Source organism: Acanthaster planci, linkage group LG12 (assembly GCF_054643075.1).
Source record: "Acanthaster planci isolate LZ-2023a linkage group LG12, COTS_SCS, whole genome shotgun sequence".
NCBI classification, from domain to species: domain Eukaryota; kingdom Metazoa; phylum Echinodermata; class Asteroidea; order Valvatida; family Acanthasteridae; genus Acanthaster; species Acanthaster planci.
Genome location: NC_141788.1, coordinates 13212841 through 13221984, shown reverse-complemented (window position 1 = coordinate 13221984; position 9144 = coordinate 13212841).

The following is a 9144-nucleotide window of genomic DNA, read 5'->3' as shown; positions in this document are numbered from 1 at the left end:
TAAAATTGTCGGCTGCCTTTTACACTATTGATCATCAGATTTCAATTGATAGAGTGCATAATGTGTTTGGTATTTATGGAAAAGCCTTTAAATGGTTCGAGTCATACTTGCATGATCGTAAATTCAGAGTCAAAGTTGGTTCTAGTGTGTCTGACTTCCACGATTTGAAGTATGGATTTCCGCAAGGTAGCGTTCTCGGGCCTGTGCTTTTTTCGTGTTATATTTATCCACTGGCAAAGATTATCGATGGTCATGGCATTTCTGGGCATTTTTATGCTGATGAAACACAGTGTTAGCATGCTGTGAGTTTTTCTGATGCTTCAACATTATCTGTTGTCACAGCAAAACTGGAAACATGTCTCAATGATATTCGTCACTGGATGATAGAAAATAAGCTAAAAGTTAAAACTCAATGATTTGAAAAGTGAATTTCTTGTATTGCAATCTGCACATCAGAAACATTATATTCTAAATGATGTCTGTATTAAGATCGGTAACAGCAATTATCTATCCTCATGAATTTGCCCGCAACCTTATTCGATTGTAACTTAATTTTTCATAGGCATATTTCGCAGGTGGTTTCTATTTGCGAAAGATCGCTGCTGTTAAAAAAATGAATGCCCAGCGAACTTCTTGTCAGCATTGTCCATGCCTTTATAACCTCACGGTTGGATTTTGGCAATGAATTATATTATGGTCGTCCTTTGTATGAGTGAAATCATCCCCAGAAGCTTCAAAATCAAGCAGCTAGATTGTTAACAAAGAAGAACGAACATATTTCACCAATTCTTTACCGTCTACACTGGCTCCCTGTTCAGCAGCGGATTAAAGTTATTTAAATTTTTTAATATTTGCTTTCAGAGCCATTTGAAGCACTGGACCTGCTTATCTCAGTCTTCCACTTAAACAATTCAAACGACAAACTAGAGCTAATTCAGCTCCAATTCTTGGATGGAAACGTCCAAAGAAAGTCAGTGCCGGAAATAGAGCGTTTAATGTCTGTGCCCCTTGGCTCTGGAATGAATTGCCTGTGTCGTTAAAACAAATCACACTTTTCTCTGATTTAAAGCGAATCTTAAGACCTATCTTTGTAATGGAGCATTTGGAATGTTTTGTTAGAGATTTAATGTGTACGGTATATTACGTGTAGTTGTAATATTTTTAATGTAAAGCGCCACTGACAATTTAGTTTTAAGTGACGCTATATAGAAATTATTATTATTAAGATGCGAATCCTGAATGTAGATGGCGTCATTTGGAGAAAACGAAGGGAACCCTGACCCTGTGTTCGTAGTGGATAAACCCTTGTACATGCCAAACAATGCATGTAGTAATTAGCAATGACAGGGAAAAAAGCCCTTTTAAACTTCTTTTACTTGAGCGCTGAAGACGAATGACACTGCGTTTGATTTGGATGCTTCTAGGTAAACAGACAAAACATATTCTCCTTTGGGGTGCACTTTTAGCTGCGCTGACGCACTAGAACAGAGATATCTAGTGATTTGTATCCAGCAATCGACTGTACTTTGGACAGTTTTAATCTGTATGAATGTTACGAGTCCAGCGCAAGTGTACCACTATTCTAGAACACCTGTTGAGAATTACTACATGTGTAAGATTGCTGCCTTTTCTGATTTCTAGCAGAAACATAGCTCGGTTGATTTTGCATACGTAAGAGTTTTCTGTTAATGTTAATAGCTTGATGATTGGCAGAAAAGACTAAAATGTATTCCCTGTGGAATTAATTAATTAATTAAAAATTACGTGAAGATATCAACTTCTGTTAGTGGCAAAACTAGGGGAAAATACCCTGGAGGGAACGAACAGAATAATCTGCTCTCCTCTCTAAAAGCAAAAGAGTGAAAAACTCACTCTTTGAAAGGGTGAGTCTCTTGTGAATCAACTATAAAAATGTGTTAATCATTCTACAAAGAGTGGAAACTACTTCAAACGAGTGAAAACCCTTCCAAAAGAGGAGCCATATCAAGAACATAAAAAAAAACTCTTTCCGAGTAGTCTGTTATATGGCTCCATGGACAAGCAAACATTTTTACTCTTTTGGAATGGTTTTTCACTCTTTTTAGAGTGCATTTTACTCCTTTAGACTGATTTTTCTGGGTTTTTTTAAGGAATTAACTATTTTTGAGCTTGAGTTTTCCTCTCCTGCATTTACAGAGTGGGGGAAGAATTAACAGGATGGGGGACAGTTTTTAGATAATTCTGACCCCGCACATTTTGACCGGAGGGCTAGGGCGGATTCAGAAAAAAAAAAATTGCAGCGGGGAGCAATGTTACTGGGGGCACAAATTGGGGATTTTTGTCATAATACCTTTTATGATCTTACTAGGGGGCGAGGTTACATTTTGCGGCCTTTTACCTATAAGCAACCCCATTGATCTCCATTAGAGCAATGGGTTGCACCACGTTCCTTGACATGGTATGGGCGCGCTACAAGTTTCTTCAACCAACATGGTGTGGTGATTTGCCAGATATACGCTCGCGTCAGGCTGCACAACAGTATTATGCACCCTTAGAAAACAGTGCAAAATCGGTCGGAAATAGCGCAGCCTGGTGCCTTCCCGGGAAGACGTTGACCCTCCCGTGTTTCACTGGAAATTCAAGATTATGGTGAGAAGTTCGGTTTTGTTTTCAATTTTTAAGAGTTAGCGATGAGATTTTTAAAAATCGCCCTCCCCCATAACACCCTTAAAATAATGTGTAGGCCTAATAAAACTATGCGATCAGCTAGCCGCCCGCCTCGAGGCTCTATGCAAAAATAGTCCCACATACTGTAGGTTGGAGGGGTTTTTTTTGTTAGCGATACTTGTTGGAAGCCACGAGTCCCAAATTCATGATTGAAAGAAATGTCTTTATGATCAGTCCCGATTATGGCACCAATAGTCTTAACTCGAGGGATTATATCATACTCATGAGTACGCCCACAGGAATCAAAGCCTGGCTGCAACCGTCAAGTGAAAAAAAATGCGCCATTGAGTGCGACCGCAGTTATACAATGCATGTACACGTCGGTGGCGCTAGACGTAAATCAAGTTGGACTTACCTTGCTCTTCCCCAGTCAGCCATCCCTTCAGCCTGTACGTACAGAATACACGGTCGTTGCACTCGGCCCGGCAGCTCGCATAAGCCTTTTAAGGCACCCTCATTTTGATACCCTTTATTGTATATGGTCATCATGTCACCGACCGACGACTATAGTTGACTTTTATACACCCACAAATTAATTTGTGCGGGTGACATATTTACCTCGGAACTCTATAGAGGTTTTTCACGTGACGTAACATGACGGACCAAGGCATTTTAGGAGGCGTACTTTGTCCGTGGAGACGCGTGCATTTCGAATTTGGGTATTTCTATTGACAGTTTCATGTTGGCCAGAATGTTGAAAGATTCCGAAGGCGTGTGCGTTTCCGTGCACATCCGTGTACGATGACCGTCAAAAATTACGTGACTGAAAATCCTCTATAGTGTGGTGCCACTGCAGTTCTGGCGTGGACTAATCCGATTAGACACATTAACTGAAGTGGTACGCGCATTCTCCAGCTTGACGCGCGCGTGCATGCATACATTTAGTAAATCACTACACCCTACTGGTCAAAGAGGCATAAGCGCACGTATACTACATGTCCACAGGCGTTGAGCCTCCTCATGGCTTCTAATTCTGGTTATCAGCGTATCCAATATTCTCGATACATTTGTAAATGAGGAATAGTCTGGTTCCTGACCGTATTTTGAATCTGCGTTTGTTTGTATGCAGTAGCAATTCTTCGTTGCTGCGCGGGTTTTATCAACATCATATCCGCTAGCATAATTTTCCCTATACACATGGGTCGAGTTCGGGTGGCCTGTTCTTGACACGTGTTCCTTGTTCTCGCACTCGAACGGCGGGAACACGACTCAAGAATTAACACTGTTCTCGGAGCAGGATCACACACCATCTCCGCGTCAGGGTTTTACAGGAACACACGAAAAAACTCGTGAGATTTTGATTTTTGAACAGCTGCAAAAAGTAGAGAGATGGCTTCCAAAGCCATAGACCATGTTGAAAATGGGAAGTTTTGCAAAATTAACATTAACTATTTTCCGTAACACAGAAATGAATGTTCCTGTTTATATGAAAAGAATTCAGCCCATCCAAACCTTAACTCTCGAATAACGTACATGGACGCCGCCATGTTGCATGTTGCTTGTGATAACCGGTTGTTTGTTCCCGGCGATCGAGCGGCCGACTCACGAACAACAAATCGAGCTGGTCGTGAACATACGGGAACAAGGCGCCCGAACCCAGCCATGCATAGGAGGGTTAGTATTGTCAAGATCCCTGCGCATGCGTGTTACTTAGAGAGATCAGTATTCGTGATACGGACGTCGTTAAAGCTATGATCAGTAGAAGCATGGCATTTTTTTTACCTTGCCGACAGTTTGTGAAACCTATGGAAGACTGCAACGTTCTTTGATATTTTTGTCGAGAAGAGACTGACGGTCTATACGTTTATATGTCTGTGTGCTTTGGTACAAACTCATCGCGTAGGCTTGGAAGTTTATGCGAGTTTGATGCAGGGCAGGCAGAGTACGGTCTTTGCGTGCAGTAATACGCATAATGGAGATCAATCGTTGATACCAAAGGACTGTCAATTTCATTTAAAAATACGACCTCTTTTGTTCCTGCTCGGAGCGGATGCTTTTGCCGTTTGTGCGCTCGGGAATATACTCGTGTCAACGCGAGCAGCACGCTCGTAGAGTCGTACACCACGAAGCGTGACTTTACTTGAACTGAAAAGTATAGTGCATTGTGAATGGGATACACGCACGCCCGTGACGTATTGACCTCAGTACTCTGCATCTGAGAAGCGTGAGTTTTCAACAGAAATTAAAGTATTACTACTATGCACAATCATTTACGGCCACCCACAGAAAACAACTTTTTACACGTACGTATATATACTGATTCGCGTACATACATGTGTACGTGTGGATGTACATGTACGTGATAGTTCCACGTATGTACATGTACATGTTATAGTTTCACGTACGTGCGTATCAGTTTCCACGCACGTAAAAGCGTCTTTCCATATGCCCTTCAAACACTTGCGCCAAGCGTTGCACATCCGTCAAAATCGCTCCCGGGGCGCATGAACACATCGTGTATGCAACGCAACCAAAAAAGGTAAATATGGAAAGGCGCCTTTAGTGACCAAAATATTTCTAGATATGTGGCGGCAATACATTTCTGTACACTCCGCTACGCACCATTAATAATACGGAAAAATTGCGGACACGGCGGGTGGGGGACACCCAGCCGGGCGCGCACGTGCACCAAATCCGGTTGAAAAATTTTCCACCAGCTTACTAGACTTGAATCAATTCTGATTTACGTTGCTCTTCCGCAGTCGGCCGTCCCTTTACTCTGCACGGTACGGTCGCGCTCGGTCATAAGGGTCTGTCAAGCTACACCTCACTGATCAGGCCCCACCTCCACAACGAGGACCTCCCTACTGTACTGGGGCCCCGCGAAACAGATGTAGATGACGACGCGTGAGGGCGTTTTTCCAACATTTTTTTCTATGGATAGGGCCCTGTTTATGGGACTAGGCACCCCCACCCACTTTCAGGCCGATTTGTCAATGCCATTTTCTCTGCTGTGCTCTCAGATGGGAGCCGAAGAAGCCAGGGAATGACCCGGGTCATGTTTTACACAGTCCTACAATTTCTTCGGCCAGACAAACTCCTTTTTGTGACCCGGCGGAAAATTAGTGCGCATGTGACAATGATATTCTAAAACTATACTACTTATTAAAGGCACGGTGCCACAGTTACTGACCAATGCAGGCCCCCATATTGATCTCCATTATAAAGTCTTTATAATGATGGAAAAAATCCTCCGTGAGGAACTCAACGTTTCGGACAGTATGCTCTGTCCGTCATCAGGAGACTGAAGAGGTGCCGACATAGAGTGGGGCTTATAAGCTGACTGAGAGTACTGGACTGTGACGGATCCTACTGTGTAGTCAGGTGGAGCGAGGATGCAGCTGGTGGATCCACCTGGGTACTGATGCATGTCAGTTGGTCATGGGATGTGGCGGGGGAAGGTTGCCTGGGTATAGGAAACCCATGGGCGGAGGGGGGCGGGGGGGGCTAGGGTATAGAGGACCCATCAGACCGGGAGGTGAGCAGGGACTGCCAGATGTCGCTGATGGAGAAGCCGATGTCTTGAGGCACGGTGGGGTGTTTGGAGATTTCCAGGGCGTCTCTACCGCAAGCTTTCCACATTAGTTGTCTGTCACCATGAATAGCTTTAAATCCCATCTCTAGAGTAACTAAGTTATCGATGTAACAAAAATGGTATTATTTCATATACACGTCACTTTACTGATGTCAGTCTTTAAAAATGAAAGGATATAATTTTTTCTTTCAAGTGGAGTTCGGAGCAACTGCAAAAACGAATACATCTTCTAGTTCTACTGCTAAAATGAGAGTCAGGCACGATGGATCGATCGAACAAGTACATGGACATGTGAAACGATCAAAGTTAAAAATACCACTGCGCAATTGAGACAAAGAAAAAATAACGGGCGACGCACGACGGCGGATATGGATTCCATACCTTAGTCCTGTCACGACTTGACTACTACAACTCTTTTTTTAATGGAATGAAGCACTCTGACGTTAGTCGTTTACAGAAACTTCAAAACAACATTGTACGGATTATATTCACACAACGCAAACACTGCTATTCGTCACCACTTCTACAACAACTACACTGGTATACCTGTTCAAAAACGCATCATCTTCAAAACAGCCGTCAACGTATCTAAAGCGCTAACTGGCACACATCCTCAATACATAATCAACTCTCTTGATCTCAGCAAACCTAACCGAAGTAACCTCCGCTCAAAATACAACCTAAAAATACCACGTACATTCAAAAAAAGTAGGAGACAGGGCTTTTTCTGTTGCTGGACCCAGATGCTGGAACTCATTACCTCTTATAGCATTCGTAATCGCAACTCCCTACAACAGTCCATATGTAAACTTAAATCTCATCTGTTTCCACTCTAGGTTTGGGTCATCTGCTCCCACTAATTTTGTCTTAGCACCTGGTTTACTTTCCTGCAGTTGCTTTTTTCCCAGCGCATTGTCACCTTCGGAAAAAACGCGCTCTATAAATGTTATTATTATATATTATTATTATACCACGGTCATAGATATCGAATTTTTGTCGCGAATTGATCACATGATGTGCTACAAGCACGCAGGTACCATTCAAGCGTCGAGCGCACCGTGTTGCCGGGCCACAAAAAAGATCGCTTGTCACCCAGCGCCCGAACAGGGTGTTGGAAAGGGCTAATGGCCTTGCACAGATTTCAGTGAGTGAAGGAAATATGTCACACAGGGTCAGCTAACTACGTGCAAAGTATTGTGGGTAAATTTCAGCCAGGCGCGCGAGCTCGCTCAGTGCGTTACACACACAAGCAGCGGTTATCAATTCTACATATTTTTTCATTTTCTTTCTCATTGCTGAAAATATTCTAACTACAATTTATTATTTCATCCAAAATTGATCAAGATAACCAATAATTAATATCAGTCGCGGACGCGACTTCACCGTGACCGCAGGTCAATGCGAGATGAAAACAAATGCATTTTACGTTGCTTTGCATGGCAGAAGTGTGTTCATCTGGGGTTGTTTTCACCGGCCGCGCTGGCCAGAAGTCATGCACAAGTCGCGTCCTCCTGTATCGCAAAAAGACACGTGATCTGTGTACTTAATGAGAAGATAAATTATACCACACTGTGATTGTACCAAGGCCATGTTTTTATCATATCGCCGACACTTTGCCAATGCCAAAGCATTGCCATTGGCAAACTAAAAAGATATTTATAACGCTTCGCTAACAGGAAGCGATAACCTCGCGGTCACAGTTCGTGTATGCACAATGTAGCCAATCACAGTGCAAATACATCAGCCCTTTCCAGAGCGCCTAGTTCGGGCGCTGGGTAACGAGCGAACAAAAAATGATGGATAACGGTGATCTTTCTCGCAGTTGATGTGTCTTGGCTACTGCTTTGTAATTGTTTAATCTTGGGTACGAGCCACGAGGATGGATGGCAGCGGTGTGCACCGTATGAGGACATTGAAGCACTACGTCCGTTCGCAAGTGCTACTCTCTTCACACTCTGACCAGAGACCCGCGGGTTATTTTATGCTCGTGGAACACAAGTATGCTCTGATCACCTTTTCTGCTGCGATCATCGTTGCTGTTTATATAAAACACTCATGTGGTTGTCTCTTCTCTGCTCTTCAGTCTTGTCAATCTTGAAAGTCAACCAGTCGACAGCTTGAAAAACCCCAGTGCTTAATGAATAGTAAACCAAATCCTGGATTTCTGCCCCCGCCCACGAAAAAAGGTCAACAAAGGGCATCACAATCAATTGTTTTATAGCTTGTATAATATTGTATCTAATTTGCTGTTTCCGTTGTTCAATTTGTCAAAGCGCTTTAATTTTTCTTGCAATAAAATATGCATATATTACACATAAGACTGTTCTAGTGTAATCTACGACCATGGTATAACAAAAGAAGTGTTGCCTACTATGACGGGGTGGGTCCATGGGTTTTTGTACACCCTCGGGGGCAAATGGCACCTTTGGCTTCGCCTCGAGTGCTTTTTGGCCCCTCGGGGTAATTATTCCACCGTCATTCATCATCGTCGTTCATATTGTGGAAAGGCTATCAAATGACTCGGAGCGCATTATAAGAAGTTATGCAACCGCATTGTTTTGAATCTACTCAAAGGACTTTTTTTACAATCGTAAAATAGCATTATGGGATTTATGGATGGAATTCTTGCACTGTGCGTAAATTTGCCCATTGGTTCGATTTTTAGTCGGGCGCCACACAGATCACAAAATGTTCATGTAGTTTTTAAATGCGGTCTGGCGGTCTATGTTTTTATATGCCTGTAGGTGGATCGATCATATAAATCATAAACTGCTTATGATCTCTATGGGACCGATAATACGATTTTGTCAAGCCGCATTCCAATTACTTGCTGCAGCATGGAATTATGCGGCCACCTCCCCGAGAGTCGTTGGTAACTTCAAGCCACAGCCACTTTTGGACGC